Source organism: Sminthopsis crassicaudata, chromosome 6, assembly GCF_048593235.1.
Source record: "Sminthopsis crassicaudata isolate SCR6 chromosome 6, ASM4859323v1, whole genome shotgun sequence".
Lineage (NCBI taxonomy): Eukaryota > Metazoa > Chordata > Mammalia > Dasyuromorphia > Dasyuridae > Sminthopsis > Sminthopsis crassicaudata.
Window position 1 is genome coordinate 51269975 of NC_133622.1, and position 8581 is coordinate 51278555.

General features: G+C 33.9%; 1 pseudogene; it reads left to right on the forward strand.

Moving 5' to 3' along the window:
• The first annotated feature begins 298 nt into the window (after nt 1-298).
• LOC141548125 (U2 spliceosomal RNA) lies at nt 299-422 on the forward strand (annotated as a pseudogene).
• Nucleotides 423-8581: the final 8159 nt, after the last annotated feature.

Here is an 8581-nt window from a genome sequence, read left to right on the forward strand (position 1 = left end):
TTCTCAGTCTCTTTGTATTGCTAAAATTAACAATCTAGCTCTATCTTATTCTTTTAGATTCAATGTGATACTCAGTTTTAATTATTCAGAGGTTATAGTATAGAATATTGACATAACACTGCCTATATTAAAAAAAATCTTTGTTTTGGGGAGAAGTTTGAGATCATTAAAGAAGCTTGCAATTTCTAAAGGCAATCTAATTTACTTTCCTGGTCAGGTATAATTTTAGACCCAACTTGGTGTCCATTTATATGTGTGTTTGGGTCATATGTGTTCATGCATATAAATATAAATATATATCGCTTCTTGGCCTTTTGGCTAAGATCAAGTGTAGCATAAATATAAATATATACATATATGTAATATATATGTATATTCACATGCTAGTGGTTAGTTTCAATAAGATGTCCATCTGAATATATGTCCATTTAGACATTAAGATATTTGTCGACAGTATATATTTTATTACATTGATAATAGAGTCAAACTCTTTTGAGTAGCTAAAGATTTCTTACAGGGGCCATCACTCTGGGCTTGATGTAAACAGCACAATATTATCAGCAATATATATGTCTTGAGAAATTTATCATTTAGAAAAAATCCTCTTCAAGTTAGACTCTTCCATGACAACATTGAATATTTTGAGTAAGTGATCTGTTTTATGTCTCAACTGATATTTGTGGTCATCTGATCAGTAAACAAAGTCATATGGCTGTTGACATATCTTTCAAGTATAACCTCATCCTAACTTTCATTGGTATGGGACTCTCTTTTTAGGGTGGAAATGAATATCCTGTCCTGAATGAGGTGCAGGATAGAGTTGGTATGAGATAACTCATCTAACCAAGAATTAGTTTTATTTCATACAATTTCATACAATGAATGGGAAACTCCATCAAGTCTCTAAAATATTCATGTTTAAACACACACATACACACACACACAGAGACACAGAAAGAGACAGAGAGACTGGGAGAGAGAGAGAGAGAGAGAGAGAGAGAGAGAGAGAGAGAGAGAGAGAGAGAGAGAGAGAGAGAATAGAATACAGTATAATGCATGGATGGGAGTAATATTCTTGGAAGATAATTCCAGGCAGGCTTTTTTCCATCCAATGAAATGCTTAAAAACAGATCAACACTAGCCATTTTATGATCATAGTTTTTCTATGTATTTCAGTTAATTATCTGATCCTAAAGATAACTTTCCAAATGATATTGCTTTTAAAAATCTGTTTATGCCTTGGTAATGCTCTTGTCAGGGATGTCCTTAATGCATTTGTAGATTGTGTAGTACAAAATAGTTAGCATTTATTAATGTTTTTATTGTATAAAAATTGACCTTGTTGATCAATAGTTTTTCAATTATTATTTTATTTTATCTATATCTATATATACATATAATTTATTTCCTTCTATATCTGTTTTTAATAAACAGAACAGATGGACAAAGAGTTGGGCTCAGAACTGAAGAGGACAAAGAGAAATCTGAATTATTTTCAGAAAATTCAGAAAATTACAAATTATGTACAAAGCACATTATGCTTTCTAAAAATAAAATCCATTTTTAATGCTACTATGTTACTGAATTATTTAATGTCAATGATAGAGGAAATGCAATGATCTCTTATGTAATAAAAATGAATATCACACAAATGATGATAAAGTAAATTGGGTGGCAAGAGAAGAAACTGAATACTTATCTATCTATCTATCTATCTATCTATCTATCTATCTATCTAAAGACAATATATACTTTTTACTCTGTATCTGCTGGGTTTCAATGGAATAAGTGGAATTTATTGGATTAAAATGACCCTCCAATGATGAAATCATTACTTCCAATCTCATCACCTTGCTGTTAACTCAAGACTTGACTGACAGCACTTCCTTCAGTCTCTTCTATAAAATTATTGCCAATATCTGCCTCCATAGATGGAAGAAATTAAATGACAATTTCTATAGTAAGTTGATGGTTTTGTTATTGGAAAGATGGAAACATGTGAGTGGCTGAAAATGTAGAAATGACTCAATTGGCAATGAAATGCATATTTAGAATTCATGAGAATGAAGAATCTAAGATGAAACCAAATTTATGAGAAGATGGTAATGACCTTCACAATAATAAGGAAGTTCAGAAGAGAAGAGTTTTGCTTAGAAAGAAACTTTTTTTTGACATGATTAATTTGAGAAGCCCACACATTCAAGAGGTCTGAAATGCAATTAGTGAGTTGGTGCTCAGGAAAGGTGCTCAGGTAACTGAGGAAAGGAATGAGTCCTTGATCTATGGTACTCAGAGTCAACATCATGAAGGTGCACTTTGGTTAGCATTAATACCACTGCTGAATGATAAAGAATAAAAAGGGGGAAAAAGAGGAGAGTCCAAGATAGAGATTTGGACAATACCCCGTATAACAGAAGTGATATGAATAAAGGACCAGCAAGAGACTGATTTTGCAGTAAGAGATCAAAGTGCACCTTTTTTTTTTTTTTTTTGAGTTTCAGTTGAATGATGAAGATGGAAACAACATTGTAGAAGGTTTAGAACAGAAAAGAGGAGTGCAAATTAAGGAACTTGTTTTAGATGATTTTATCAAGGGTTTTTGTGAAAATGAGACATATAGGGTGATAGTAAGAATTTCAAAATAAGGTGAGAAAAATATACTTATTCAGACTCTCTCTCACAGACTCTCATAGGCTCTCAGACATATTGAACTGGATTTCAAGTACATATCTTAAACACGTATGCAAAAAATTGAACCTTTCTACCTAAATTCTCTCCCATTCCTAATTTCCTTGTTACAATAGAAGGGAACAACATCCTTCAGATTCCTTTGTTTTAAAATCTAATAATTGAACTTCCAGCCAAGATGGCAGCGTGGAGGCAGACAGCTGCTTGAACTCCTTGTTTTCTCTCAGGACTTACTTCATGACAAGCCTCAGAGTTAATGCTTGACCGGAAAAGAAACCCACAAATAATCACCAACAGAAGCCATCCTTGAAATTCGCCAGAGAAGGTCTGTGTTTGCTTGGGGGAGGGTTGAACAGACTGGGCGCAGACTGAGGGCAGGCAGCCAGAGCAAGACAGGCAGCTCAAACTGCAGACCAGAGGGGGGAGGGGTGCAATCTCTTCCGTTTCAGCAAAAAGACTTTCCCCCAGTGTAGATACTCCATCTTGGCAGCAAGCCAGGAGCAGCAAAGAAGGTGTAATTACCAGAGATGAAGAATAAAACCCCTGGAAGCTAGCATCTCTCGGAACCAGCCACCCCATCCCCACCCAGAGTGACTCAGTGCATTCTAAGAGCCTCAGAGCACAGACTCAGCACAGCCATCCATGTCTTGCTAATGCCTAGCTGCTGTCTGTCTCCCTCAGTCTGTAGGGGAAGCCCAGTAACACCTTTCAGCCCCATCCCCACCAGAAACAGACCAATTGTTTCTCTTGTCAATTTGTTTTCTTTGAGTCCTCCTCTAACAAAATGAACAAAAAATTCAAAAGGGCTCTAACTATCAACAGCTTCTGTATATAGAGAGAGCAGACTTCAAACCCTGAGGAGACTAAAAGCAGATTGTCTCTAGAGGAATCCCCTAAGGTGGATATGAGCTGCTCCTCAATACAAAAGAATTTCATAGAGGAAATCAAAAAGGCTCTCACAAGAAAGCTAGAAGAGAAATGGGAAAAGGAAAGGGAAGCTTGGCAAGAGGGCCTGGAGAACTCATTCCATGCATTTAAAGACCGAGTGGATAAAGAAAACAAATCATTGAGAAATAAAATTAGTGAATTGGAAAAAAGAAAACAGGATTAGTGAGTTGGAAAAAGAAAATAGCTCTCTAAAAAATAAAATGGATGAAATGGGAAAAAAATTCCATAGAAGAAAAAACTCACTTAAAATCTCAATTGGATAATTACAAAAAGATAAAAAAAGTGAGTGAATAAGATACATTATTGAAAATTAGACTTGAACAAGTAGAAATGAATGACTCAAGGAGAAACCAAGAAGTAGTCAAGCAAAACAAGAAAAACAAAACAATTGAAAAGAATGTCAAGTACCTTACCAGAAAGACAACAGACCTGGAAAACAGATCCAGGAGAGACAATTTGAGAATAATCGGACTTCCTGAAAAGTGTGAGGAAAAAAAAGAGCCTGGACACTATTTTCCAGGAAATTATCAAAGAGAATTGCCCAGACATTTTGTAAATAGAGGGTAAAATAGACATTGAAAAAATTCATTGATAACCTACTGAAAGGGACCCTAAAATCAAAATGCCAAGAAATATAGTGGCCAAGTTCAAGAATCATCTGACAAAGGAAAAAAAAAATACTGGAAGCTGCTAGAAAAAAGCAATTCAGATATGGAGGAGCCACAATAAGGATAACTCAGGATCTAGCAGCATCCATATTAAAAGAACGAAGGGCCTGGAACATGATATTCCAAAAAGGCTAAGGAACTTGGTATGCAGCCAAGAATAACTTACCCAGCAAAAATGAGCATCGTTTTCCAGGGAAGAAGATGGACATTTAATGAAATAAATGAATCCCATCTATTCTTGATGAAAAAAAACAGACCTATACAAAATGATCTTCAAATGCAGAACTCAAGAGATTTCTAAAAAGGGAAAAATAAATCTTGAGAAGTATATTTCTGCCATAAAGATATGTAAAGAACACAGATATAATTTGTCTTAGAAACTAGAGGTAGAAAGGAAATTATATCATAAAAAAGGGTAAAGTGGTGGTACTACATCTCATGAAGAGGCAAAGTTAACCTATTATATCTGAGAGAAATAAAGGAGGGGAATGAACATAGTGTGTATCAATAGACATATTTGATTTATGGTGAAACTTCTTCCACTTCATTGAAAAGTGAGAGGAAAGGAGTAAGCTAAGGGGAAGGCAATACAGAAATTCTGAGGAAAATGGGTAAAATAGGAAGAGGAACTTTAAGGTGGAGGAGGGATACTAAAAAGGGAGGGCTGTGAAAAGCAAGTAGTGTTCACAAGTTTAATACTGGGTAGGGGGATAAGAGGGAAGGAAAGGATAAAAGCATAAGCAGGGGTTAACAGGATGGCAAGCAATAGAGAATTAGTCATTCTAACCATAAATGTGAATGGAGTAAACTCCCTCATAAAGAGGAAGCAGTTAGCACACTGGATTAAAAGTCAAAATCCTACTATATGTTGTTTACAGGAAACACACCTAAAACAGGGTGATACATTCAAACTAAAAGTACAAGGGTGGAGCAGAATCTACTATGCTTCAAGTGAAGCCAAAAAAGCAGGGGTAGCCATCCTCATCTCAGATCAATCAAAAACAAAAATTGATTTAATTAAAAGAGAAAAGGAAGGGCATTATATCCTGCTGAAAGGTAGCATAGATAATGAAGCAGTATCAATATTAAACATATATGCACCAAGTGGTGCAGCATCTAAATTCTAAAAAGAAAAATTAAGAGAGCTGCAAGAAGAAATAGACAGCAAAACTATAATAGTGGGAGATCTCAACCTTGCACTCTCAGAATTAGATTAATCAAACCACAAAATAAATAAGAAAGAAGTCAAAGAGGTAAATAGAATACCAGAAAAGTTTGATATGATAGATCTTTGACGAAAGCTAAATGGAGACAGAAAGGAATACACTTTCTTCTCAGCAGTTCATAGAACCTATACAAAAATTGATCATATCCTAGGGCATAAAACCCTCAAAATCAAATGCAGTAAGGCAGAAATAGTAAATGCATCCTTTTCAGACCACAATGCAATTAAAATTACATTTAATAAAAAGCCAGGGGAAAATAGACCAAAAAATAATTGGAAACTAAATAATCTTATACTAAAGAATGATTGGGTAAAACAGCAAATCATAGACATAATTAATAACTTCAGCCAAGAAAATGACAATAATGAGACATCATACCAAAATGTGTGGGATACAGCCAAAGCAGTAATAAGGGGTAGTTTTATAACTGTAGAGGCCTACTTGCATAAAATAGAGAAAGAGAGGGTCAATGAATTGGGCTTACAACTAAAATTGCTAGAAAAGGAACAAATTAACTCCCAGACAAGCATGAAACTTGAAATTCTAAAAATAAAAGGTGAGATTAATAAAATTGAAAGTAAAAAAAAAAAACAAAAAACAAAAAACAAAAAAACAAAAAACTATTGAATTAATTAATAAAACTAAGAGTTAGATCTATGAAAAAACCAACAAAATAGACAAACCCTTAGTAAATCTGATTGAAAAAGGGAAAGAGGAAAAGCAAATTGTTATTCATAACAATGAAAAGGGAGAACTCACCACAAATGAAGAGGAAATTAGAACAATAGTTAGGAGCAATTTTTCCCAACTTTATGCCAATAAATTCGATAACTTATATGAAATGGAAGAATACCTTCAAAAATATAGCTTGCCCAGATTGACAGAGGAAGAAGTAAGGAGTCTAAATAGTCCCATTTCAGAAAAAGAAATGGAACAAGCTGTTAACTGACTCCCTAAGAAAAAATCCCCAGGACCAGATGGATTTACATGGGAATTGTACCAAACATTTAAAGAACAACTAACTCCAATGCTATATAAACTATTTGAAAAAATAGGGACTGAAGGAGTCCTACCAAATTACTTTTATAACACAGACATGGTACTGATACCTAAACCAGGTAGATTGAAAACTGAGAAAGAAAACTATAGACCAATCTCCTTAATGAATATTGATGCTAAAATCTTAAATAAGATATTAGCAAAAAGACTTCAGAAAATCATCCCCAGAATAATACACTATAATCAAGTAGGATTTATACCAGGAATGCAGGGCTGGTTTAATATTAGGAAAACTATTAGTATAATTGACCATTTGAATAATCAAATTAATAAAAACCATAAGATCATCTCAATAGATGCAGAAAAAGCATTTGATAAAATCCAACATCCATGAGTATAGGTATAAATGGACTATTCCTTAAAAAAATAAGGATCATATATTTAAAACCGTCAGTAAACATCATATGCAATGGCGATAAACTGGAACCTTTCCCTGTAATATCAGGAGTGAAACAAGGTTGCCCACTATCACCATTACTATTCAATATAGTACTAGAAATGCTAGCCTCGGCAATAAGAGCCGAGAAAGAGATTCAAGGAATTAGAGTAGGAAATGAGGAAATCAAACTATCACTCTTTGCAGATGACATGATGGTATACTTAGAGAACCCCAAAGACTCTGCTAAAAGCTATTAGAAATAATTCAGAATTTTAGCAAAGTTGCAGGGTACAAAATAAATCCACATAAATCCTCAGCATTTTTATATATCACCAACAAAATGCAACAGCAAGAGATACAAAGAGAAATTCCATTCCAAACAAATGTTGAGAGTATAAAATATTTGGGAATTCATCTACCAAAGAATAGTCAGGAATTATATGAGAAAAATTATGAAACACTTGCCACAAAAATAAAGTCAGATTTAAATAATTGGAAAGACATTAAGTGCTCTTGGATAGGCCGAGGGAATATAATTAAGATTACAATACTCCCTAAACTAATCTATTTATTTAGTGCTATACTAATCAAACTCCCAAGAAACTATTTTAATGACCTAGAAAAAATATCAACAGAATTCATATGGAAGAACAAAAGGTTGAGAATTTCAAGAGAAGTAATGAAAAAAAAATAAAAAATAAATGAAAGTGGTCTAGCTGTACCTAATCTAGAACTATATTATAAAGAAATAGTCACCAAAACTAAGAAATAGACTAGTTGATCAATGGAATAGGTTAGGTTCACAGGGCAAGATAGTGAATAAAAATAGCAATCTAGTGTTTGACAAACCCAAACATCCCAACTTTTGGGATAAGAATTCATTATTTGATTAAAACGGCTGGGAAAACTGGAAATTAGTATGGCAGAAACTAGGTTTGGACCCACATTTAACACTATATACTAAGGTAAGATCAAAATAGGTCCAAGATTTAGGCATAAAGAATGAGATCACAAATAAATTAGAGAAACATAGGATAGTTTACCTCTCAGACTTGTGGAGGAGGAAGGAATTTGTGTCCAAAGAAGAACTAGAGATCATTATTGATCACAAAACAGGAAATTTTAATTACAAGCAATTAAAAAGTTTTTGCACAAACAAAACTAATGCAAATAAGATTAGAAGGGAAATAACAAATTGGGAAAACATTTTTACAGTTAAAGGTTCTGATAAAGGCCTCTTCTCCAAAATATACAGACAATTGACTTTAATTTATAAGAAATCAAGCCATTCTCGAATTGATAAATGGTCAAAGAATATGAACAATTTTCAGATGGTTTAATTAAAACTATTTCCTCTCATATGAGAGTGTTCCAATTCACTATTGATCAGAGAAATGCAAATTAAGACAGCTCTGAGATACTACTACACACCTATCAGATTGGCTAAGATAACAGGAACAAATAATGATGAATGTTGGAGGGGCTGTGGAAAAACTGGGACACTGATGCATTGTTGGTGCAGTTGTGAAAGAATCCAACCATTCTGGAGAGCAATCTGGAATTATGCCCAAAAAGTTATCAAAATGTGCATACCCTTTGACCCAGCAGTGCTA